Here is a 27,771-nt window from a genome sequence, read left to right as displayed (position 1 = left end):
CAGATATGCCTTCTCCTATCCCAACGCTAGTTCTAATGGGCCTAGTGCTAGCTCTCATTGGCCCTAGATTACCTTGCTCCATTTTTTATTTGAATATTTGATTTTCTGAAGCTAATCATTGGTGGGTTTTTGTAGAAAATTTGGTAAAAATTTGTGTTTTAGATATTGAAATTTTTTTGGCAACTTGGGCAAGTGATCTTCAAGGCCTACGACCTAAGGGTTTGATATCTAAACCATCTTTTTCGTCACTATTTGCTATAGCGGTCATATACCTTTCTAATAGTGGTGAAAAACACATCTAAGTAATTTGAAATTAACTAAAAAATTGCTAAATACATTAATAAGTCATTTATGTTTGATGTGTATCAAGAATTTGGCCTAGATCTACATTTTGGGTCACTGTTATCTCTGAATAATTCTATTTCTGAAGTCTGAAATATAATAGTGGAAAAATTTCATGTGGGTTAGCCTAAAATCAGTTCCTAAGTTGTCTAATACATTAAGGAATTAATTTCTTGAGTTGGAAATTCATCATTAGGCTTATTTCATGTTTTAATTGTTGGCTATAATAAGTATATCAGATCTGATATAATTCCGGAAATCACATCACAACAGGCTGGAAAATTTTGATAATTCATGTGGGCAAGTTTGAAAACATTTTGGTAAATTTTTGGCATAAAGATATCATTGATAGCTAACTATTTTCATTGTCATATTGCTACTGTCATAAAGTTTTTCTTACTGCTGTCCTAAAAATTAATTTCTGAAAATTAAGTACTCTGTCATGGAATTGTGATAAATGCATATCCTTTGTTTCATAAAATGAGTATTTTTTTGAGCATCTGTTGACATTGATATCGAATTGCAAAGTTGTTTTTGTTATCTTTGAGCTAAATTGTATCAAGAAGATTTGAAATAAGCTGGTTTTTTAACTATAGTATCTTCAAGAGTTTATTTTCTAAGTCTTCATCTAAAAAAAGACAAGCATTTCATTTGGGTAATTGAGGGCTTTTGCGGCATAAGTGTTTTCCCATTCTCGAGTCTAACTTCATCTCATCTTCAACTGCATTTGCATATAAGTTAACTTTGCATAGATAAAATTTACTTCCAAGCATAAGCTTGGTCAATAGACAGATAGATTTCCATCCGTTTTTTCTTGAGAACCCACAGTTCTCTGCAGTGCCAGAGGCACCAGGTATGTTAGAATTTCAGGAGAGGTATCGTTAATCACACCTTAGTGTGCTTCTCCCAATCTTCTCTCTACGAATTACTTCGAAATCAGGCTCAACACAGAAAGGATTGAAGGGTTCACATTTAAATAGGCATTTAACTAAAATTAACCAAGATTCTTGCATCTCACATTAGTTTTAGGAATTACATTTCATATAAGATAAGTCATTCATTTAAGCAGCAGTTGCTAATCGATTACTTGGTTTTAATTTCCATAGCAAGATCATTGACTCCATAAGGCACTATTATCAATCGTTTAAAATCTAATCAAATCCTATATGTCTTGCTAAATCTTAATCAAGTACTTGATCGCTTCACTGTGTCTACCGAACTGGTTGGTTCCCAACTAGTTCTTCTTCATTCCATTTTTCCATAGGGTCTACCCCCCTTAGCCTGTTGTAGGGAGACAGCTTAAACGAAGAGATTGGGGATCAGGGTGACAGCCCCTGATCTAAGCCGTTGTCGTGGTGCTTAGACATTCTGTGCGACAACAGACCCCACACGCAAATGCTTAGGAACTATAGGCAATTTGATTTATTTCTGGCAGCTAGTGGAATGTGGGGGCCACCACATGCATAATTTGAACTTGGCCAAGGAATATGTTGGAAGGAATTTGAGCTAGTGGATGGAGGGGCCCACATGAGGCTAAGGGGACCCAAGGAGTTATAAAGGGAGATCAACTCTCATTTTGGGGGCATTCTGATTATTTGACAAACAAACTCACGTTGTACACTCTGTTGTTTAGCCAGTCTACTGACTGTTTAGCCACGAATCTCTCACGTGGGAGATTCAACCTCTTCTTTCAGGGACCACATGTGCCCACCTTAGGGAACTTGTTACACAGGAGTTTCCAGGGAGCCCAGTACAGTCACACACTTCAGCCATAAGCGCAGGGAGGAACTACCTATTCCTGGGGCAGCCAGAGAACACGCAGGAGGAGTTAGAAATCAGCAAAGGGGATTCACAGCTTGCTGGGAGAGCCGAGAATAGATCAGCAAATGGATTCACAGCTTGTTGGGAGAGCCGAGAGTTGAAGAGGCTGCATAGAAAAGGAAATTTTGATGGAGTAGAAGCTAGCTAGACTAGCGCAGCAGTCAGTCGAAGTTCTAGACAGAGGTGCTACACAGAGGCCAATGTAACAGCAAACTTGTGGTGTTAGTAGAGCAGTCATCTGGCCCAAGGGTCATCCCAAGAGCAAGGAGTTAGTCAATACAGGTGAACCCAGTGTTCTAGTGGTATTTTCAGAGGGATTTGCAGGTTGTTTCCTGCAAGTCAAATTTAGCTGTAGCAGCTGGGGAGAGGCTCCAAGGAGGCCGAAAATCCCAAGTCAAATTCAGAGAAATTTCCTTCTAGGTTTTGTCCAAGGAGTCTAAGGCTGAAAGGACAAAATTTTCTGGGCAGTTTTTGGGCACATTCCAGCAGGTCGAAATCAAAAGAACAAAAGTTTTCTGGGACAACGCAGTGTAAAGTGGTGCAGCAACTGAACAACCATCTCTTCAGCTATTCCATCACTTGGGTTTGGTCCAGCTTGTCCTTGAGACAAGCCTAGGTGCACCAATTCATTCATATATTGTACTCATGCTCTCATATTTCATAATATATGGCTCAGTAGTTCCAGTTTTACAGTGTTCTATGGGTGTGTGATACATGTTTTTAGTTTTATGCTGCTTCATTGTTTGTTTATTTGAAATATAACTTAAATTCCTATTTAGGAACATTACATGTGAGTAGGGGAAGGGGAGATCTAGTCCTATGTGGACCCAGGTGGAAGAAATGATGAATGTGGTTATAATGAGTGGAATGGGGGTAATATACGTGGATGAGGCAGCGGATTCACGCAACCAAAAACAAGGTTTCCCATGAAATACCATCCCTAAATCCAAATTGTTAGTAAAAGAGATCTCATGGAACTAGAATCCAAGGTTAATATTAAAAAGGGGTCTAGGGGATGAGAGCACATACCTAGCCCATTCTTTCCGCTAAATTCCCCCCATTAATCCATGCCCAGAAGTGTCCATGATAAGAAAACTACAATACTCAATTACCAGATGAAAAAGCATACCTTTAGGTTTAGGAGGCCCACATGGTTGGCTCAGGTGGTGGAGAAATGGCACAACGAGCTAGTCGGTGGCTACAAGGGGTTGTTGGCTGCCAGGTGAGGACCATCTTGGAGAAAAAATTTCTCCTAGGGATATCACCCACAAAATGGTGGGATAACAGTAACATCATGCTTCAACCCTAACACCAACCCTCAGGGATATACGTATCATATCCATGGCCAAAGCTCCACAAGACCAATGATACCTTCCATCACCGGGATCCAAACATCATCAACTGTCAGCCAAGATCTTCCCCCAAGTACCATTATACAGGAAGTTTTATGGTACTTCATCTCTCCCTTTCAATCATAAATCCAAACATGCTTGTTAAATATTCAAAACTTTTCAGGGAGAGATCCACACATCAGCTACCTGTTCAACCATTAGAACATCTAGTAGCTTCACAACCCCAACCAATATCAAACTTCCAATGTATATGTTCTTTTATGCTAGCACAAAACTCTAAGGTCTTCACCTATTTTAACGCTGCTTAGGTCATCACAATATCCAAACACATCTCGATGGAAGCTTCCTTCTTCAACTTCTCCAACAGCACCAAACTCAATCTCAACACTTCTTCCAAAACATCCAAGTTTTGTTCACAACTTCAATGATCACGAACAACCATCTATATCGCTTTAGCCTTTCTTCGACCTCATTCTTTCTTCAAAATATTCATTATAGATGTCACAATACGCCCTCCCTCTTAACTAGGGAGTTATATATTTTCTTTATCCAAGCTTCTTCTTTACTAGGGGACAATTATACAAAAAAAGTAATTAAGGTATGTTGCCCCACTTGCAATATCAAAGCGTAAAAGATCTTTCGAGAGCAACACACATTGAACTATCCCAATAGATCAATGCTCTTCAATGATATAAAATATTAGTATCACTCACTTTTGAAGAATTAGCAATCCCAAAATGAACCATTAAATAGCAAGATGTACTATGAGCACGAATGGCAAGATCTCTTTAAATTTGATATGTCAATTAGAGACAAGAGAGACAATAATAATATTCACCACAATAATTATCCAAGTTTCTTATTTATGCCATTTAGGATTTTGCAATAACGAAACCAATGCTTATTATGAAAACCAATTAAAGCACAATTATCTTGAAATGAGATTGCTAACAATGATCTTCTAAAAATAGAGGACATCGATGAAATGCAAGAATGCAACAAGAGAATGCTATGAATGCAAGGTTCAATGATGCAGCTTATGAGGAAGATGCAATCAGCCCAATATAAGATACCAAATGCTAGAGGAGCAGTCTACTTAACACTTTGTTATGCACTTAGAACAAGTGAGATAAAGTCCCTAACTTTTAGAGAGAGTTCATATGACTTTCAAACCTTCTCAAGATGTTTTCTTATCACTGAAACAAGTATATATCAGACTTAAATGAGCATATATCAGACCTCTTTTCACTTATATCATATTTCCAAAATCACTTAGAACATCACCAATTAAGAGCATGTAGGTTGATTAGCTTTTTATGTTAAGTGTGAAATGTTCTTAGGCTTATGTGAAGATATTTTAGAGCTTTTTTTAAAGATGATTACGAGACTAATACTGCTGCTACAAAGTCACTTCAGATCTGATTATGAAAATAGTGAGGAAAAGGAGTAAGAAGCAAACCCTTAGGCCTCAAGGCCTTGCTTGATGGCTAGATTGTGAAAATTTCAATCTATCACAGCAACTGGAAATTATTTTCCTAATTGTTAATTTATTTAACAATTTATTTGCAATTTGCTACGGAAAATACCAAATAATTCACTGTGATTTTCACAAATAAACTACAGAATAAAAAGTGTTGGAAACTGAGAAAATACTAGCATACACACACACAATAAAATTGACACTGTTATTTTTGGACAAATGTCCTGGGAAAACCCCAACTTGGGAAAACCGGTGCAATGGCTAAGGTTTTTTATTATTATGCAACAGTGAATTCTGAGTACAATCTATGGATGCCCAACTGGCAATCCAAACAAAGAAAAATACTAGCAGAAATATTGTGAGAAATTTTTCTCACCCCCACAGGCAATCCTGGCTCAATCAATCCAATCGAACTAGCTTCTCAACTGCTTCTACGTGGCCCTGCATCAACCTCTCCCTAGGCCTGAAATACACTAGTCTGGGAACTACCTCTGATCTGCTTCTGATTGACTGTCGCTAGTGTGGGACCCTCTGGCTTGGATCTCTAGAAATTCTTCTGGCCACTAGCACCTGAAATGACCCTTCCTCCAGCTAAATCAAAATGCCCTCTAGAGGCTTTTGTGAATCTCCTGCGCCAAACTCACTGTGGCTCTTTCCGCCTCTCTGCAATGCACTTGCTGGATCTGGAAAACTTACTCCAGCTCACTGTCTCTGCTTCGATCTCTGGCTCTCCGGCAACTACTGTTGCTTTCTAGAAATCGATCTGCCAAAAAAATTGAACTACTGGTGTGCGTCCTCCAAATGCCCATTGACTTCTTCTTATAATCATCTATTGAGTCTCCAATGGCCAAGATTAAATCTTAATATTGTGTTTCCCTTGTGAATTCATATGCTACAAAGTTTGAAAATTCACATCTAATAAGTTCACTCTCTAGGCACAACTCAAATCTTTGGTTCAAGTACATAAGTTGTTCCTAAGTCTCTCTAATCCGAGTGGTATTGAAATAACTTGTTTCATTTGCACATCTAATTGGTGGTCATCTAGATTGCACCTAAGTGTTCTTAACTTGAAAATTGGTAAATCATATTGTGTTCAAGAACATTGGCTAAGAACACTTATTGTCTTTTATGGATAATGGTCATTGGCTTATCATACTAAATCATTGGTTAATTGTTGTTCATTAAGCAATTGCATCTTGTGGATATCTTATCTCTTGTTGGCACTGTTAAATTCTAACATTTGTCTTTTGGTTGAGATTACCTTTTCTAAACATTGTGAAGTACTTAACGTCATAACTTGGGTAAAATATAATTAAATACACCTAAAAGTCTCACTCATAACCTCATGCACAATCATACTAGTTCTAGATTGTATTAAAATTTACCTCTTAGCATAAGCCAGGTTGACAGAGATCTAGAGAAACACTTTTCAATTGGCTTGAGAGATTCAAATTTTCTTAGTGGTTAACACAGTGACCTTGCAGTCGTCAGAGCCACAGTCTCTGCAGCGCTGGAGGCATTGGGTGGGTGCAACACAGGGGGAGGTATCGTTAACTAGGCCACTGCCTACTTCCCGTTGGCTTTCATTTCACAACCTACTCTAAGGACTGTTTCACAAAACAATTAAGGAAGAGGTTCTACTTAAATTAGGCATATAATTAAAAATAACCAAGATCATTACATCACACATAGATTCTAGGATTTGCACATCATATAAGTTAGTCAATCATTCACGCAGTGGGTGTCCATCCGGTTACTTGGCATTAATTTACATTAAGCAAGAATTGTGACTCTGTTGTTTTCGGGTAGCATCGGACGTGCTCTAAGCCTCAAATTTTGTAGGGAGGCTTGGGCACAGGTATTCCAAAGAACCCAGAAAATGTTTTGGGAAATTCCACCCATAAGTGATTTTATTAAAATAATTAATATTTTTAATGGGGTTCCTAAGTCTAAACTTAGGAAAATCAAAATATTAATGGGTATTAATCTAATCAGGGGTGAAACATCTAGAAAGAAGCCATGGATCAAGTCAAATCGGTCTGAGCCTTTGATTATGTTTTAATCTAGGCCATTCGCTGTCCAACGAGAAGATATAAGAAGGGGCTTGAGGGTCATTTGGAAAACACATAGAGAGATTGAGAAAATCGATTTTCTTAAGTGAGAAGTTCTCAGGAGGAAAATCGATTGAGGAGATCTTGCAGCAGAGGGGTAGTGAGAATCTGGGAGAAGGAATTTTCGGAGAGTACAAGGCAGAGAGAGGACAGAAAGATGTCGAGAAGAAGGCTGACACTGGCCTATGCAGAGGTAGCGTAGCTGGAGAGGGGAAGTCGAGTTTTTGCTAAGGGAATTCGAAGTTTAGTTGCCAGAAGCCAGGGTGTGAGTCTAGAGGCAGAAAAGTCAATTTCTCAGCCAACAGAGGATCCAGAGCAGAGAGGCAGCATAATACCCAAGAGGGGTGATGTAAAAGCTACCCAGGGTGACGTAGTTCTGCGCAGAAGCCATGCAGAGGGTGACGCAATTCTCTGCAGAAGCCACATAGAGGGTGACGCAGAGCCTCTAGAGCTGAAGGATCAGTCACTGATTATCCAGTGACAGGGTGAGATCATATCACCATTCTTTTGTTCAATATTCTCTCTGTAAATGATTGCTAGTTGAGCATCCTAGATTTGCACTCAGAATTTTCTCTTGCATAATAATAAACCCTCAGAGCTGCTGCGCTAGTTTTCCCACATTGGGTTTTTCCAAGGACTATTTGTCCAAAAATAACTGTGTCCTATGTGTTGCATTGTTCTTTCATGCTTAGTATTTTGTTTCTGCATATATATAAATTAAGTGAAGGCTACAGATGTATTTACTTCGAAATTTACCGCAGAAGACAGTAAATAACTTGTGTTAGTTAATCAAGTAGGAGAAGTAACATCAATTTGTTGCAGTAGGGATTTTAGTGTAGGAATTTGCACATGGTATTAGAGCTAGTGCAAGTAAGACAAGAAGAGCAGAACCATAAACCCCAGCGTTGAGTAGAAGGGGAAATCGAAAAGCTGCAGGAGGTAGCAAGTCAAAACCCCAGAGGGCTTGCGCAGTTTCTGCCAGAGGGTCGAAAATCCAAGGGAGTCTCTCTCCCAGTGAGTTGACAGAGAGAAAAGATCATCCAGTTCGATTTTTGCAGTGGCAGAGGAAGCAGCGCTGAGCCTCAGCGTGAGGAGGAGCTGGTGGATGTAGATTTTTCAGTAAGCAACTTAGTCGGGCTGAAAAGACGTCAGAAGAAAAAAGTAATGGAGCATAGTGAGGGAATACTTCCTCAGTGATTTCTTGTCGAGGAAATCAACATTTCTCGATTGCTGAGTAGCAGAGGAGCAACAACTTACTAGCTCCATCAGGGAGTGCGTAAAGCAACCTAGGGGCTACGCAGTAGGGAGAAGAGGGAGCAGTTCGACAGTTTTCGGAGGAGATGGAAACTAGTGGCTTGAGGGATCAGGATAGGTTGGATGGGGCTTCCAACTATGCCATCTGGAAGGCTAGGATGACCTTCCTGCTAGATGAGCATGCCCTCAAGATGTACGTTGATAATGTGGTGGCTGAACCTGTGGACGCAGATCCGCCGAAAAATTGCAAAGCTAAGATGGCTAAGGCGAAGAGGATGATCCCGGATGGAGTCAAGGATCACGTGGTGTGCCACATTGCTAGCAAAGGGACTGCTAAGGAGATGTGGGATGCCTTGGCCACATTTTATCAGGGAACTTCCGAGCAACGGAAGATGCACTTAAAGCAGGAGCTAAGATCTGCTCAGATGTAGAATGGGGAGCGAGTGGATATGTTCCTTACGAAACTGAAGGAGACCCGTGATGAGCTATTAGTTGCAGGACATACTCCTCAAGACTCAAAGTTAATGAGATTGGCTCTAAACTCCGTCTCAGATGATTGGCAGATCTTTGTCCAGAGTATCCTGGGAAGGGCAGCATTGCCAAATTGGGACAAGATGTGGGCAGCTCTGAAATAAGAAGAGCTGAGGAGAGACCTGCTCAAGGTAAAACTTGACAGGAGTAGGAGCAGCAGCAGTGGGTCGAAGCCCAAAGTGGAGGAAGAGGATAACGCAGCCCTTGCATCGAAGGGACAATCAGGGCAACAGAGACGTAAGAAGGATGTCTCCAAGGTGAAGTGCTTCAGATGTGGCGAGATGGGCCACTATGCATCCCAATGTCCTTTGAAGAAAAAGGACAAGGATGAGAAGCATGATTTAAAGGTTGCAGCCGCAAAGATTGACGAGGAGGAGTTCGCCATGACAGCCGAGATACCTCTAAGAGGAAGGTGGGATGATATAGAGTTGTATTTTGGAGGACTGCAGATGGGCAGGATCCTTGAGGAGCCCACCTCTTGGATCGTCACCTTGCTACGGGAGCCCATGATCAGGAGTTGTGGGATAGTGGAGTTTCAGTTGATACCATGGAGTGTTGATTTGATAGATGCAGTGGCTAGGAGAGCCAGAGACTGAGCAGCGCAGAGCAATGAGGCAGCAGTGCGAGGAGGCACAATGTAAAGCTTCAACAGTGCAGTGGCTTTAGAGGCAGAGTGGGACTAGCAACATTCAGGATTTCAGCACCAAGGAGTATCAGCTGGATACTTATCTAGTTTTGGGTGTTTTCATTTTCTTCTCTCAGCAACTGAGTTGCAGTGCGGATGCAGTGTTAGTAGTGGCAGTGCTAGCAGCATAGCAGATGCAACGTTTGAGAGGGAGCTATAGTACAAAAATAGCATTAGCAGTGGCAGTGTCAAAGGCAGCAATACAATAGCAACAACAACGCAGTGGTTGATGGACAGTACGTCAGACATCAGCAACGCAGAGACGATGCTTTAGAGTCAGATTCAGTATGCAGAGAGGTAGTATATTGCTAGAGCACATTCCTCGGTAAGAGGGAGTGTTGATTTGGGGTAGCATCGGATGTGCTCTAAGCCTCAAATTTTGTAGGGAGGCTTGGGCACAGGTATTCCAAAGAACCCAGATAGTGTTTTGGGAAATTCCAACCAAAAATGATTTTATTAAAACAATTAATATTTTTAATGTGGTTCCTAAGTCTAAACTTAGGAAAACTAAAATATTAATGGCTATTAATGTAATCAGGGGTGAAACTTCTAGAAAAATCCATGGATCAAGTCAAATCGATCTGAGCCTTTGATTATGTTTTAATCTAGGCCGTTGGTTGTCCAACGGGAAGATATAAGAAGGGGCTTGAGGGTCATTTGGAAAACACACAAAGAGATTGAGAAAATCGATTTTCTGAGGTAAGAAGTTCTCGAGAGGAAAATCGATTAAGGAGATCTTGCAGCAGAGGGGCAATGAGAATCCGAGAGAAGGAATTTCCGGAGAGTACAAGGTAGATAGAGGACAAAAAGATGTCCAGAAGAAGGTTGACGCTGGCCTACGCAACGCTGACACAAAAGTAGCGTAGTCAGAGAGGGGAACTTGAGTTTCTATTAAGGGAATTCGAAGTTTAGTTGTCGGAAGCGAAGGTGTGAGTCTAGGAGGCAGGAAAGTCGATTTCTTAGCCAACAAAGGATCCAAAGCAGAGAGGCAGCGTAATACCCAGGAGGGGTGATGCAAAAGCTGCCTAGGGTGACGCAGTTCTGCGCAGAAGCCATGCAGAGGGTGACGAAGTTCTGCGCAAAAGCCACACAGAGGGTGACGCAGAGCCTCCAGAGTTGAAGGATCAGTCACTGATTCTCCAGTGACAGGGTGAGATCATTTCACCAATCTTTTGTTCAGTGTTTTCGTTGTAAAGGATTGCTAGTTGAGCATCCTAGAATTGTACTCAAAATTTTCTCTTGCATAATAATAAACCAACAGAGTTGTTGCACTGGTTTTCCCGCATTTGGTTTTTCTGGGGACTATTTGTCCAAAAATAATTGAGTCCTATGTTGCATTGTTCTTTCTTGCTCAGTATTTTGTTTCTTCACATATATAAATTAAGTGAAGGTTGCAGATGTATTTACTTTGAATTTTATCATAGAAGACAGTAAATAACTTGTGTGATTTAATCAAGTAGGAGAAGTAACATCAATTTGTTGTAGTAGGGATTCCAGTGTAGGAATTTTCACAGACTCCATAAGACACCAGTCTCATACTTGAAAATCTAATCTAAATCATTAATCTTGCTAAAATTTTACCAAGTAGCTAGGTCACTCACCCGTGTGTCCCAAGCAAGTTGGTTCCCAACTTGTTTTCCTTCACCTCATTCTATATGGACTACCCCCCATAGACTTCTATTAGGAGTCAACTAGAACAGAGTGGGTGAGGGTCAGAGTGACAACTCCCACCTTGAGCGGCTGTCACGGGGCCTGTGCAATCCAGGCGACAACAAAACCTTTCCCTTAAATGTTTTGAGAAACAACCTTGAGTGTAGGTTGTGAGATGGAAGCCAACGGAAGCAGCAAATGGCTTGATTAACAATACCTCCTCCCGTGTTCCAACCACCCAGTGTCTCTGGCACTGCAGAGACTATGGCTCTGACAACTGCAAGGTCACTGTGTTAACCACTAAGAAGGGTTGAATCCCTCAAGATAAATAAGAGAGGGTTGTCCTAGGAGTCTATCAATCAAGCTTATGCTTGGAGGTAAGTTATTAAGTGCAATGCTAAGACTATCATGCTTATGTAAGATGATTGAGTGAAGTTACTTGAATTAGGATTGATTTAGTCTTTAAGTACTTAAAGTTCTGATTAGCCTTTAATGATAAGAGTACTTAATAACAATTAGAAGACAATATTAAAACAAGACAAGTGCTTAAGGAGACAAGTGGCAATGAATCAATCCAAAAGATACTTAGGACAAATTACCCAATTATCAATTAGAAAATGACCACAACATACCAATTACAATCATTCAAGATGTTCTTATCACAATGCCAATTAAATTTCAAATACTTATACCATCAACAAGATCAGCAATTTAGAACTTAAGTGTATGAGTGCTTTAAGTGTAAAATTTGGAAATTCTTGTAACTTAAGACAAGACAAACGAATGTTAGATTCTTAATATCCAAAATTAGCAGTAACACTTTAGAAATTTCAGCACTTATTAGTCTTATGACCGCAATAAGAAAATCACTTTAAATAATGAAATTTACCAAGCATATGAAACAGAAAATTCTCCAATGATTAGCCAATGAGTTTAGCCCACTTTAAGATGCAGTATTCAGAAAAATTTCAGATTCGATTTACTTATTACAACAGTAAGAAAGTGTGTGCACAGTGATATATCAATGCTACAACAAATACAAAAACATGCCCAAAACTTAAAATTTGCTTTCCAAACTGAAAACTTTGATTTTTAGGGCTTCTAAAGTATGATATTCAGAAAATATCAGATCTGAAAAACTTGTTACAACAGTGAGTAAATCAGAAAATTAGTAAGTTATTAATGCTTGAACAAGTGCCAAAAAATGCCCAAAACTTGGAAATATTGCTAAAACTGAAAGAAAAAAATTGAGTTTTGATCATTTTAACTGAATTATTCAAAAAAGCTTTAGACCTGTTTCAGAGATTTATGCAAAAAATTCCAACAAGCAAATTACTAGATCTGAACTAGATCTTTAATGCCCAATTGGCCAAAATTTAAGAAATTTCAAATTTTGCAATTTTAGAGTATTTTGACCAACCTAGTGTGATTTCAGGGCTTATGTATTACTATTATGAATCAGAATTTAAAGAATTAATAAAACAATAGAAAATTAGGGTTAAAGAGCAAATCGTGGGACAAAGGCCTTGAAAATCCCTTGGTCCAAATTTGCCAAATTTTTTGGATGAAGTTGCCAACTGAAAAATTAGACTTTTTGAGGCCAAAAACCTGCAAAACCACCAAGTATTCAATCCAAAAAATTCAGAGATGGATTTAGGGAAAACTAGGGCCAAAGAGGGCCAACACTAAGCTTGTAGGGCTAACGTTGAGGCCTAGAGGCTAGAGGAAAGAAGATCAGGGGTCAAAAATGGCCAAGGAGGTAAAAGTGAAGGGCAAGGAGGCAGGGAAGGGCAGAGGAAGAAGGAGAAATCCAAGAAAGGCAAACGCTAGAGGGAGAAGGCACTAGAGGGCTAGATGGCTAGCCTTTGAGGCAGTAATTTGGGGGAAATGAGGGGGTTTGAGGCCTCCTAGGCACACGTACAAGCCTTAAAAGGCCTTAAAGCCCCAACACAGGGCCTACAAGGGAGGTTGAGGCCCTAAATAGCTTACGCTGGCCCTTTGGAGGCACTAAAGGATGATGCAGAGGGCCAGAAGGCTGACGTAGGCCAAGAGGAGGAGCACGCTGGCCCTAGGATGGTTGGATTCGGGCTTGGTAGGACTAAAACTCGAAACCCCAATTTCTGAAAAATTTTATTTGCTTAAGATCTTCATTTTTCTGCAAATTTTCCAATGGTTGGCCCTGCAAAAATTCTAGAGACTAGATCTTACCCTCAAGGACCTAGATCTAACTTTATTCTAGCTTCTTCTCTTGACTTCACCGGCAAAATGGAGATAAAATACTCAAAACCCAAAATATATAGAAAAACTCAAAAAACCCAAAACCTCAATTAGCCAAAATAATTTACAAATTTAAATTACAAATCTATTTACAAAATTTTTACAAATATACAAGGGTTTTGAAAGAAATTTAGAGATAATATTTATGGAACTTTTGTTGAGAAATCTAGGGCAGTCAAAGTTAACAATTTCTCTGCTTGATAATTGCTTGTGATACGCTTTTACTTATAGTCTTTTGTTTGTTAGCTTATTAATGTCTTCTTTCATCAAGAAAATTACCAATATGCATAATAAAAGACAAGTGACACAGTATGTAGGCTTCTCCAACCAGGGCCAAAACCTCTCACCTCTTGAGAGGAAAACCCAATCAAAATTCTTCTTCTAGATCGTCAATCGATAAGTACCAAGACCATGACACAGACCCTTGACTCTAGTATCCTCCCAAGAATCTTGTCACTAACCTTGATGCTCTACCTCTTCCTTCCTTCGCCTTTCTTCTTGATCTAGAACTGCTCTCCTCAACTCCTTCTAGAGAAACTCGATCTCTATCCTTCTTACTGCTCCTTCTCGGCTTTCCCTAGAGAATCTCGGTCTCTAGGTCTTCACTAGTTTCCTCTAGAGAAACTCGGTCTCTAGATCTTTACTTCGACCTCTCAGAAGAATCCTTCTCTTGCTGCCCCAGAAGAAACCTCTTCTTTTACTTTCCCAGAAGAAACTTTGCTACCCAGAAGAAACTTCGTTGTCCTAACTTCGCACTACCCAGAAGAAACTTCGTTGTACCCAGAAGATAGTCTCCCAAAAGAAACTTTGTACTTTTCTTCACAGCTCCTTCTTCGCACTCCTTTCCACCCTTTCTTTGCACTTCTTTCTAGACTGAATTCAAATCAAATTACTTGCTTAGAATGGAGGTCGAGTTAGGAAATTTATACACCACTTCACATGATCTTTAGGCTGCCTTTACAGCTGGAGTTAGGCTGACTTCATCTAAAGAGTTCCTTCATCGTTTGTAGGGCGACTTGAAGAGGTTAGGTGACAAGTTCTTGGAGGATACTTTACATAGACAAGATGACCTTTTTTCAAAGTGTAACATGACTTCATTTACATGACAATGACTCTAACATTTTATGACTAGATGACAAATAAATCCTAAAGACTCTCAATGGGAGTCTTGACTCAAAAACAAAATCCCTTGCTCATGAAACCCATGAAGCAAGTCAATATAATAATTTTATTTTTCTTATTTACATCTCATTACATAAAATCATAATTGCATGTCATTATGAAGACTGAACCTAGTTACACTTTTCAACACTCCCTCTTAACTAGGGAGGTATTCATAATGGTACTTGGACTTTCTCAATCTAAAGAATCTCTCATAAGAAGAATTCGGATTTGTAACTCATTTGTATAGCATCATATCAACCAACATTGTTATATAGCAAGGCCTTGACTAACAGCTCTATCTCTCCACAAGATCAGAGCACAATGCTGGCGAGACTAATGATTTATAGACATACTCATCATTGTCTCTCTCAGAACATACCCCACCCGGGTTCTCTCAGGATATGTTCCATGAGGACTATTCTTTTCTTGGACTCCCCAGTCCCACAAAGAATATCGGTCCTCCACGACTACTCTTTCATGGGATGCCCTATCTCATCCCCTAAGAGTATCGGATACCAAATGATTACACAATCCTCCATTCTGTCTTCCCAGGTGAAGACCAAAACAACAAGTCTATCTCTCCTTTCATAAACTAGGAGGACATATTCCATTAAAGGAATGTACTCATTCCTATCACAAAGGAATGTACCTAAGCTCTCTGCTTAGGAATGTCCAAGTTTCTTCCAAGTAAGAAACTTCTTTTCAAGCTCCCTCTGTAATATCCCGTTTCCGAGATATTCCCCAAACCCCAGTAAACTCAAACCAAATATGTATAAATGATATAATAACTGGGAAGCTCAAAGTGATGAAAATAACAATGGTGCAACATATAACGATATAACCATGAGATATAAGCAGATACTCAAGAAATGCAGAGAGAAATGCTAAGCCATTTTATTATACTGAGTAATAGAATGAGTACAGGAGGTGATTAGAAAGATGGCACCTCGACTTGCACAAGGCAAGTGAAGAAATACACTCAGAATAACAAAGGAATGGCCTCTCTCTGAACTGCGTCCAAGCTGCTGGAGAACTGCCGTGCTGCTGCTGCTGCTGGAAATCAAATGAGGATTTGGGGCTGTTCCCCTCCTCAGAAAATGCTGAAACTCTGGAATCAGACTCTACTCAAGAAACCCAGAAAAACCCAGAAAGCTTTTCTGAAATGGCCGACCCCTGAAAATCGCCCCCTTGAGGACCCACGCAATCCCTCAAGGCTCTGCGCTGCCACTGAAATAAACCCACCACAACTCTGCCTGAAACTCAGCCAAAATCCTCCAATATGCAAGGGCTGATCCCCTGCTCAGCCTCCCAGCACAAATCCCCCTACAAAACCTCAACCTAGAACTCTTGCCAGAAAGAACTGCGTCATCCCTCTCAAGACTGCGCAGTCACCAAAGATGCTCAATCCTCCTGTCAAAATGCTGATGAAACTACTACAAAAATACTGATGGAAATACCTTGCCCGAGCAGGCACGCAAATTCCCTTGGGGCTAAGGGTGAGATCCCCGAACAGAGACACTCAATGCACTAAACAATGTTGCAGACTAGCTAAACAGCCAGCGTGCTCTAAGTCGAAGTGACTAGCTCAAATGCACATAATCGAATGCCAAAATGAGGAGGCTCCTCTCTCCTTTATAGCGTTGGCCTCTCTCAATCCCAAGGTTCACCTCCTCCAACGTAGCTTTCCTCTTGCCACGTGTTTCTCACCATCTGCATAGTCACTCCAAGTGTCTACGTGGGCCCCTCCTCTACGTGGTTCTTTGGCCCCCCTTGGCTCACCTTTTAAGTTACAACGTTGTGCTACTAGGGAGTGTCTTTATTCATGAAGTGAGTATGTCCCCCTCTCCTCACCTTTTTATTTATAAATAGCTATAGAAGGCAAAACTGAGCAAAATCAAATATTCCAATTAGCCATGGCTAATTAGGAATATTACAATCTCCCCCGGCAAAATGTTGCTTGTCCTCAAGCAACTAAAGTGATGGATGCTGCAAGATCTTCTCACTCTCCCAAGTGGCATCCTCATCCAGTAAATTCTTCCACCTCACCAAGAATTCCCGCACTGTCCTGCTCTGCAGCCGCCTCTCCCTGGTATCAATAATAGCCTTTGGCTGCAACACCAAATGCCCCTCATCATCCGTGGGTGGTAGCTCATCTGTCATTGTCACATGCTGCCCCAATGCCTTCTTCAGGCATGATACATGAAAAATGTTATGAATCTTGCTGCCTTGGGGCAGCTCCAACTCATATGCAACCTGTCCAATCCTGCGTATCACCCTGTATGGCCCATAAAAGCGGGGCTTGAGCTTCTCAGCCCCCTTCTGCTTCGGTGACAACTGGCGGTATGGTTGTAATCGTAGGTAGACCAGGTCCCCTACCTGAAACTGTCTCTCCACCCGACCCCTATCAGCATACAGCTTTTGCTGGTTCTGTGCTGTAGCCATATTATCCTTGAGAGCTCGGAGAATATCCTGACTCTCTTGGATCCAAATCTTGGCTGTCGGAGCCTTGCTAGCACCAAACATCACATCAGCAAAAGATAAAGGATGATACCCATACAAAGCATAAAATGGTGACATACCGATGGGCATGTGATGAGTAGTGTTGTAGCAGTACTCCCCCAGATGCAGCCACTTCAGCCATGCTCTCTGCTGCCCACTGACATAGTTACGCAAGTAGCCCTCGAGCCACTTGTTAACTATCTTTGTTTGCCTGTCCATCTGTGGGTGATAGGTGGTACTTGGTGTCAACTCCGTCCCCACCAACCGGAAAAGCTCCTGCCAAAACCTGCCCATGAAACAGCTGTCCCTATCACTGTTGAATCTTGATGGTCTTAGGAAGACCATGTAGCCTGAAGACCTCTCTGAAGAACAGCTCGGCCACCTGTGCTGCTGTGTAGTCTGCGGATATGGCGAAAAAAATGTGCGTACTTTGTCAGTCGATCAACGATGACAAAGATACAATCCTTGCCTTGCACCATGGGCAACCCTGTGATGAAGTCCATCAAAATACTCTCCCATTTCCCATCCGGAATGGGAAGAGGCTGCAATAATCCTACGGGATGGCTCATCTCCCCCTTGTTCCTCTGGCAAACATCGCACTCCCGGACATGTTGGAGTACGTCCTCCTTGAGGCCCTTCCATGAGAACCTCTCTCTAATGGCCCTGTAGGTTTTGGTAAACCCCTGATGGCCTGCCAATGGTGAATCATGCGACGCCTAAAGTATCTTCTTCTTGAGCTGAGACCCCTCAATCAAGAAGATCCGGTCCTTGTAGTAGATGATCTCATCGACCACCCTGTACTTATCATCCGCCACCTGCCCATCCAGAACCTCACATGCAAATCTGTCCTTGGAGTACTCTACTAAGAGTCGAGCCCTCCAGTCTGCGTCCAAGCTCATAAGAGACAACGTGGCTGGCCTACGTGAAAGGGCATCTGCTACCACGTTGTTCTTACCCTTGACATACTCAATGTCAAAGTCATATGCTTGGATCTTGCTAATCCACTTCTGTTGCCTCTCCTGTAACTGCTTCTGCTCCAAAAAGAACTTGACGCTGTTGTGATCAGTCCTCACCCTAAACCTGTTACCCACCAAATACCGTTGGTACTTAGCCAATGCATGCATGATGGCCAACATCTCCTTGTCGTATATAGAATACAACCTCTAGTACGGAAGGAGCTTCCAGCTCTCAAAGGCTATAGGGTGACCTCCCTGCATCAACACTGCGCCGATCCCCTCTCCTGACGCATCACACTCCAAAACAAATGGCTTCGTAAAATCTGGCAACACAAGCACTGGGCAGCTGCTCACAACCTTCGTAAGCCTGTCGAAGGCTCGTTGCACTGTATCCGACCAACTGAATACCCCCTTCCTCGTCAAATATATCAGGGGTGCAGCAAGCTGTGAGAAACCCTTGACGAACTTCCGGTAGGAAGTACAAATGCCAATGAATGCTCAAAGTTCCGTCACATTTCTCGGCTCTGACCAATCTCTGATGGCCTTGATCTTCTCCTCACGGACCCTCACTCCGTCCACTCCTACGATGTGTCCCAAGTATAACATCTCCGTCAACCCGAACTCACATTTGGAGAGCTTGGCATAGAACTGCTGCTCCTCCAAGATGCATAATACTGTCTCAATGTGCTGGAGATGCTCCTCCCAAGTCTTGTTGTAAATGAGGATATCATCAAAGAACACCAACACAAACTTCCTTAAGTGACTGCGGAAGATGTGATTCATGCAAGACTGAAATGTAGTTGGGGCGTTGGTTAGCCTGAAGGGCATCACCAAAAACTCAAAGTACCCATAGTGACACCTGAAGGCGGTCTTGGGAATGTCCTGCTCCCTCACGCGAATTTGATGGTACCCAGATCTCAAATCAATCTTTGAGAAGAACCGTGCTCCTCTCAACTCGGCCATCAACTCATCGATCCTGGGTATGGGGTATCTGTTCTTCAGGTTTTTCTTGTTCAGGGCCTTGTAGTCAATGCACATCCTCAATGTGTCGTCCTTCTTCTTCACCAACACCACGGAATAAGCAAAAGGACTTGTGCTCGGTCGAATGTGCCCAAGAGCCAGCAATTCCTGAATGGCCTGCTCAATCTCATCCTGATAGGCCTTGGGATGCCTATAGCGGGTAGTAATCACTGCCTGTATACCCTGCTCAAGCTCAATGGTGTGCTCAAACCCCTGGTCCAGTGGTTGTCCCAGCGAAATCTCCCCAAATACTATGGCATACCGGTCAAGGATGGATTGTATCTCTGGGTGCATTGTCTGCCCTGTAGTCCCTGTCTTTGATGCACGTAGCTCTACTGCCCACTCTATGTCTCCCTTCCAGAAGACTGCCTCCATCCGATGAGCCGAAACAGTCTGAGGCGGATATGTATGCTGTCCCCTTATCTTCTCATGCCTCCCTGTCTTCTCATCATCCCACTCCATCTCTAGGGTCTTACAATCTATCGTGACCTTCCCTAGAGTGATAAGCCACTGAACACCCAATATCATGTTGGTGTCCGGAATATCGACCATGAAAAAAGTGGTCAGTCAGTGTGTAGGTGCCCATCGTCACTGATAACTCTGGAACATAACGAGCACACACCATGGTTTGATCTCCTGGGACCAAGACTGAAAACCCATCGAAGCTCTCTGTCTGTATACCTCTCCGCTCAACCATCTGTGCATCGATGAAGTTGTGGGTCGCCCCACTGTCAACCAAAATTGATACCCACTGGCCACGTACTATCCCTCGTACGCGTAGCGTCAAATACTTGGGAACTCCTCGCAACACTACAAGGGCCACTCCGACGGGTGCAAAAGATGCACCTCCTGCTGCTGCTGGTGGAGGTGGTAAAGGTCCCTGTATGGCATGGCTATCTCTTGCCTCCCCATCATCCTCGCCATCCTCTTCTCCACTGCTCTCAGAGAAGACCTCAATAAAATGTGCTTTGCCAGCAGCACATCTATGTCCTAGTGCCCATGGCTCCTGACATGTGAAGCACAACCGCTTCTTCTTCAGCTCCCTCCTGGCATCATCATCAAGCTGTACTCGTCCTGGATTCCCCTTTGGAGGTGGAACCCTCACGTCCTTCCCCTTAGACTGGAAAGTTTGTCTTGGGGAGTAAGTTGTCCGGGTCCTGGGTAAGACATCCTGTAAGTCCCGGGTCCTACTGATAGCGTCCTGGAGTGTGGCTGGTCTAGTGGATCGGACTAGACCCCGAAGTGGCTCTGCTAACCCCTCAACATACATATAGACCCTCCGCGCCATGGATAGGTCTGGCACCATCACGGAGACCCTCAAGAAATCTGCAATGTAAGTCTCTGGGCTCCCTGTCTATTTGAGCCTCGTCTGGATCCCTTCGGTCAAATCGCTCCATCAATCTCCTGGTAAACTCAGCATATGTCGTCACTGTAGAGTGCCCGAGTGTAACCATCCCATGAAACCACCAATCCTGGGCCTCACCATCCAAATGCAATGTTGCCACCTTGATGGCCTCTGTCTCTGACATCTGGTTAAGCTGGAAATAAATGTCCAGCTTCTCCACCCAAGACTTTGCCGAACTGTTTGATGAACCATCAAACATAGGCAAGTGGAATCTACTCGCTGCACGGTGGGTGTCACCATCATGGTAATGCCGGTACCCTCTGTGATGGTCGCGGGGTCTGCTATCCCGCTGGAGCTGAACAAAATCTCTGAATGAGAGGGCTTCCCTGAAATCTTGCCCATAGGCCTAGTATTTTGCAAAATAATCTCCCATATGTCCGCGCTCTACCTCCTGCTGGGCTATGGCCCCCGTGTCTGCTCCTAAGAAAGTGGGCATAGTAGAGCGTGTAGGGGAATTTGAGGCCACCTGCTGCGCAGTATCACGCTGCTCTGGCAAATGGTGGGATGCACCCGATCCCTCACCAACCTGGAAAACTCGTGGGCTCTCACGCTGTCTGGCCTCTACTGCCGTGAATCTCTACCCCATCACCTCAATCTGCCTCGACAGATCCTGCACTGATTTGAGGAGCATATCCGCAAATCTCTTCCCGTCATCATCTACCATCGGAGCCTCCTGCTCTGCGTCCACCACAGGCTCCCTCTGCTCTGCGTCCACTACAGGCTCCTCCTGTTCTGCGTCTACTACCGGAACACAGTCTCCCTCTCCGTAAGTGTTCTCCAACCTACACCCAAAGCCTCTATATCTTCGACCTCCATAACAGATATAGAGTTTTTCCCCGGTGTCATAGATTGCTAGCTCCACAGGCTAAGCCAGATCTATGCTCTGATACCACTGTAATATCCCGTTTCCGAGATATTCCCCAAACCCCAGTAAACTCCAACCAAATATGTATAAATGATATAATAACCGGGAAGCTCAAAGTGATGAAAATAACAATGGTGCAACATATAATGATATAACCAAGAGATATAAGCAGATACTCAAGAAATGCAGAGAGAAATGCTAAGCCATTTTATTATACTGAGTAATAGAATGAGTACAGGAGGTGATCAGAAAGATGGCACCTTGACTTGCACAAGGCAAGTGAAGAAATACACTCAGAATAGCAAAGGAATGGCCTCTCTCTAAACTGCGTCCAAGCTGCTGGAGAACTGTCGTGCTGCTGCTGCTGCTGGAAATCAAATGAGGATTTGGGGCTGTTCCCCTCCTTAGAAAAAGCTGAAACTCTGGAATCGAACTCTACTCAAGAAACCCAGAAAAACCCAGAAAGATTTTCTGAAATGGCCAACCCCCAAAAATCGCCCCCTTGAGGACCCACGCAATCCCTCACAGCTCTGCGCTGCCACTGAAATAAACCCACCACAACTCTGCCTGAAACTTCAGCCAAAATCCTTCAATATGCAAGGGTTGATCCCCTGCTCAACCTCCCAACACAAATCCCCCTGCAAAATCTCAATCCAGAACTCCGGCCAGAAAGAACTGCGTCATCCCTCTCAAGACTGCGCAGTCACCCAAGATGCTCAATCCTCTTGCCAAAATGCTGAGGAAACTACTACAAAAATACTGATGGAAATACCTTGCCTGAGCATGCACTCGAAGTCCCTCAGGGCTAAGCATGAGATCTCTAAACAGAGACACTCAATGCACTAAACAATGCTGCAGACTAGCTAAACAGCCAGCGTGCTCTAAGTCGAAGTGACTAGCTCAAATGCACATAATCGAATGCCAAAATGAGGAGGCTCCTCTCTCCTTTATAGCGTTTGCCTCTCTCAATCCCAAGGCTCACCGCTTCCAACGTAGCTTTCCTCTTGCCACGTGTTTCTCACCATCTGCGCAGTCACTCCAAGTGTCTACGTGGGCCCCCCCCTCTACGTGGTTCTTTGGCCCCCCCTGGCTCACCTTTCAAGTTACAACGTTGTGCTACTAGGGAGTGTCTTTATTCATGAAGTGAGTATGTCCCCCTCTCCCCACCTTTTTATTTATAAATAGCTATAGAAGGAAAAATTGAGCAAAATCGAAAATTCCAATTAGCCATGGCTAATTAGGAATATTACACCCTCTTAACTAGGGACCTATCGCAGCTCCTCATGTGCAGATCCTGGAACAATCAGTTGCTTGAAGAGCTCCTTCCTTCGATGTCATGAATTTTTTCTTTATCAAGGAGTCTTCATTTTTGGGAACTTTCTACATAGGGCACAGATCATCCATCACTTTTATCCATGAGTTAGTCATGTCCTAAACTCATTAGAAACTTAGAAAGTGATTCAACAGAATTTCCATCTGCTTTTGCTTCATGTCATTCTGCTTTCAACCCATATTTTTTGGAGGGATATTACATCCTTCTATCTGGTCCACTTGGAAGTCATCCACAAATTTCCCTTTGGCAGTCCTACATAAGCCTATCCAAGTATTAGTTCAAAAGTATCTTTGTGATGATATTTCACCATGAAATCTTCCTGTAAGTATCGACATCCTGCATGTAGATTAACACATCTCCCACTGATATCCATTGTCAAGGGTCTCTATCTTTTTCTAACTTCCATTAGAGTCTTCACATTCTTTCGGGAGATCTTCTAGTCAAATCTTCTTGGACTTCGGATGTTGAATGCCTTCTACCTTCATTGCATATTATCACGATCTCTTCCTATCTTTTCACACTTCATTCCTAAGAGCTTCCAATTGTTAGTTTTTAGTAGCATCAGATGTGTTCTAGCCATGAAAATTGATGAAGAGGCTAAGGCACATGAGTTCTAAAGAACCCAGAAATTGTTTGGTGAAATTCCACCCGGGTTGTATTTTATTAAAATAATTAATATTTTTAATGGGGTTCCTAACTAAACTTAGGAAAATTAAAATATTAATGGGTATTAATCAAAATATGGGTGAGAATGCTCTAGAAAGCAGATCAAGTCAAGTTTTTAATCTTAGTCGTTGATTAAAGATTTAATCTCGGCCATTGAAGCCTCAACGAGAAAAGTATAAGGAGGCTTGGGGTTCATTTAGAAAGACACACGGAGAGAAACGAATTGATCTAGAGTTCGATTTTTGGGGCTCCGAAGCGGAGAAATTCGAACTAAGTGATCATTCTACAGCAGAGGGGCAGGGATAGTTCAGGAACACTGGACAGAGAGGCGGAGAGCAACTAGTGGAGGCAACATAGCATCAAGAGGGACTGACGATGGGCCAGTCTGGGCCCACGTAGTCTTGATGCAGAGCCAGAAGGGCCAGCACAGAAGTGAGGTTGCCCTCACGCAGAAATTTGGAACTGTTGGGGAGCTAGCAAAACAGCCAGGAGAGGTTGACGCAGAAGCTCCAGGAGGCAGAAGAGATAGCGTAGGGCTTACGAAGGACCTACATAGGGCCAGCGCAGAGATAGCCGAGGTTAGCCAGTTATGTTGCCGGGTCATCCGCAAACTACCGGGTGAAGTGAGGTAATCTCTCTTAGTTTTCCGCCATTATATTTTTATCTGTCACTGGATTGCCGGGAGGGCAACCAGTATTGTATTCAGAACTACTGCTTAAGCATATAAAACCCTCAGAGAAACTGCACCGGTTCTCCCACATTAGGTTTTTCCAGGGACTATTTTGTCCAAAAATAACAGTGTCCTATGTATCTTGTTCTTTGCTCAGTTTCTTGTTTCCTTTAATCAAATTAAATTGGCGTAGGTTGCAGAAGTAATTTACTTCAGTATTATTCTAAAAATAACTTGATAATGTATATTAAAATCAAGTAGGTGAAGTAAATTCAGTTTTGTTGTCGTAGGGGTTCATTGAGTATAGGAATTTTAACATGGTATCAAAGCATTGATTTTGAAACAGGAAGAACAGATCTAGCACTGAGTAGAGAGTTGAATAGCTACATTTGGCAGAAATTTGAATCCCCTTGAAGGGATTGTGCAGTCCTTGCCAGGAAAGCAGAGATTCCACTGAAATATCTCTCTGGGAGAGTCAACACAGAGGTACGTTTTCTAGTTTGTGAACTTGTAGAGGCAGAGGGAGTGACACAGAGCCTTAGTGCAGTGCTTGAAGGGCGCAGTTTCTGTCGAGGCAGAAATCCGTCGGAAAAGAGCGAAGACACAGAGAAGGGGAATTTTCTCCTCAAAGGACTTTTCTCGCCAAAAGTTTGAATTTTTCACTTGCCGAGCAGCATACCAGTGTTGCGCAGTGTCTAGAGGAGTCAATTTGACAGTTTGGGTGACATGGCATCACATGGGCTCAGAGATTAGGACAGGTTGAAAGGAGCTTCCAACTATATCATATGGAAGACCAAAATCCTAGCTATTCTGGAGGAATATGATCTCGAAGCTTACATCAAGAGTGTTGTGGCTATTCCCGCGGACAATGATCAAAAGAAGAAGTACAAGGCTGAGCAAGGAAAGGCGAATAGGTTCATACTCGATGGAGTTCGAGATCATGTGGTCTTACACTTGCAGGGAAAAATTACAGCCTGAGAAATGTGGGAAGCTTTGTCTTCACTGTACGAAGGTTCCTCCAAATAGCGGAAGATGTACTTAGAACAAAAGTTGCAGCAGACATTGATGCAGAAGGGAGAAGGGGTTAACTCCTATCTTCAACGTCTTCAGGACACCAGAGACCAGCTTGCTGTAGTGGCGTCTACTCCTCAATCTACCGCGATGGTATGGAAAACCCTAAATGGAGTCTCGGATGAATGGCAAGTCTTCGTCCAAAGTATATTGGCTAGGGAAAGACTACATTCATGGGAGGAGATGTGGGCAGCCCTTCAACAGGAGGAATTAAGGAAGAATCAAAGAAAAATTCTCCTTAAATACTTTTCTCTCCCTCAATTAGGTCAAGCACATCCTTGATTGATCAATTCCATCCCCTTGACCTAATTTTGGGTCCACTTGGCCCCATGTGATCCCATAACATTTGAAAGATCAATCCACAAAGACCACTTGCAATCCAAGTTTCCACAAGGATTTTAGGGACTAGAAATCTCCTTGACAAGTCATATGCTCAAACCCTTTCCCTTGGAATTCCCCTAAGCTCGTCTTAGAGAGCCTTTCATCTTGCTTTCCAAGCAAGTAAGCCATACATTTGAGCCTCCCTTGTGAATAGACTTCTAGGATCACCTTTCACCCTATCATTGATCCATTCTTCTTCATGATCCTCATTATATCGGGACTCCCCCCATTGGTGAAAGTTCATAAAGCACAGGGACCCTTAGCTGAGGTGACAGTTATCACTCCATTGTTGCCCTTGACCTAGTAGTTGCCCTATAGGACCCCACTCCTAAGACCCTTTCTAGTTTGAGCGGTAACATTTTGGCGTTGTTTCCGGGGGCACGAGATTTGTGTTTTGTTCCCCATTCGACACATTGACATATCATTATTGGTGACTCCATTGGAAGAACGAAGCCCTAGTTCTTCATTGAACTTTAAGGTTTATGCTTGTAGGGTGAAGCAAGAATTTTTTAGGAATCTTTAAATTCCCCCTGGCGAATCCTACACAATTTACAAGTATACCTCAAATAGGTTGCCTTTCTTTGATGATTTTTCCGCTTTGGACATCGCTAGCTTCCCTGGCCACCATAATCATGTCACAGGAAGGATGGTACATGGGGTGCTTGTGTTTGATGGTGATCCACTCTCCGCAATTGACCATTTAGAAAGATTTAATGCACATGCTTCAAAAGAGAAAGTGGTTCACCAAGATGTGCTTATGTTGTTGTTCATGGGATCTCTCGGTGGTCATAACTCATGGTTGCATGATCATGAACCTGAGAGCATCTCATCTATTGAGGAGTTCGTTGATGGCTTTCTTAGACACTTTCAAGTATAGCCTGCATTAAGCTTCCAAGAGGAAGCCTTCATTGAGCACCATTAAGACATTGAGAATCTAAGTAACAAGCAGGAAGACGAGTAATCATTGGATCCGCACAATGAAAAAGATGATTCTAACAACATGTGTGTAGGAAATAATGAGTTTATGGAAAGTGAAGCTGAGGCTAACCTTAGCTTTCTTAAGGATAGTACTCCTGATGATTCTTCTTTTGAGAACCTTGAGGAAAGTAATCCCATTGGCCCCTTGGAAAATGACATTGGAAATTATTTCCATATTATAAAGGAGAAATGGGAAATTGTTGGTCCTCAATTTGACTGTGTTCCAATTTATGACACTGACAAGGAGGATGAGGTTGAGAGTGATCCTTCTTTTCTCCCGGGCATTGTTTATGATGACATATCCATCGATACCCTTGGGAATGAGAATTACCACTTTCCCTCACATAAAAGAGAGCAATTGGAGATAATTGATTATCCTTTTTGGGAAGACCCTATCTTTGATACCAACAAGGATAGGATTGATAAGGCCCTTGCTCATAACTGCCTTCCTTATGATTCTGGGAGTATATTCAAATCACTTGAGCCTCTAGAGTTGGATTTTCAGGAAAATGATCTCATTGAGACTTCACCTTCCCTTTTCCCTTTTCTATTGTTCATAATCTTGAGTCTTCATCAAGTGATTCCCTCACCCCTTTTCATATGATCTGAGGTGACTGTGAGCCCCTTCCCCCTTCCAAGTATAGTGTCGAGGAAGAGCCCTTCATTGATTATACTTTAACTCCTTGGACACACCCTTAAGGTTTTGATGACTCCATGACCTCCCCTCTCCAATGTGACCATCACCTTGAGCAACCTATATGTTGCACTCCTTTCCCTCACCCTTTGTTCCCCTCTCATCAAAACCTTGGGGCAACTACAAAGCACAATATTATGACTCATGATAAGACATTTTTAAGGATAATCATTCATTCCAGCATTGTGTACTTAGAGGGAAGGCTCTGCATTTATAGATTAACTCGTGTTTTTTCTCTTAGGGATTCCTCTTACTTCACATGGAAACCATATTTTCAAACCTCCCGCCAGCATCATCCTCCATGTGTTTGGGCTTGCATTCGCTTTGGGATTTGCTGCATGAATCATACCGACAGGGATATTTATATTGGTTTGATGATATGTTAGTTGCACTAGCCTTATGATTACTCTTAATATTAGCTTCGTCGTATGCATGTTATGGTAGGATGCATTGCATGCTCATTTTCTTATTAGACTAACATCATATGATATTTCTCATAGTAGATTAAATGCATTTAGATTAAATTTGCATTATACTTACTTTCTTGTTGACTTTATGGCCTAACA

The sequence above is a fragment of the Pinus tabuliformis genome, chromosome 2_2 (assembly GCF_031772625.1).
Source record: "Pinus tabuliformis cultivar Carrire ecotype Pingquan chromosome 2_2, CPIR1, whole genome shotgun sequence".
Classification (NCBI taxonomy): Eukaryota; Viridiplantae; Streptophyta; class Pinopsida; order Pinales; family Pinaceae; genus Pinus; species Pinus tabuliformis.
This window is presented reverse-complemented; position numbering follows the sequence as displayed.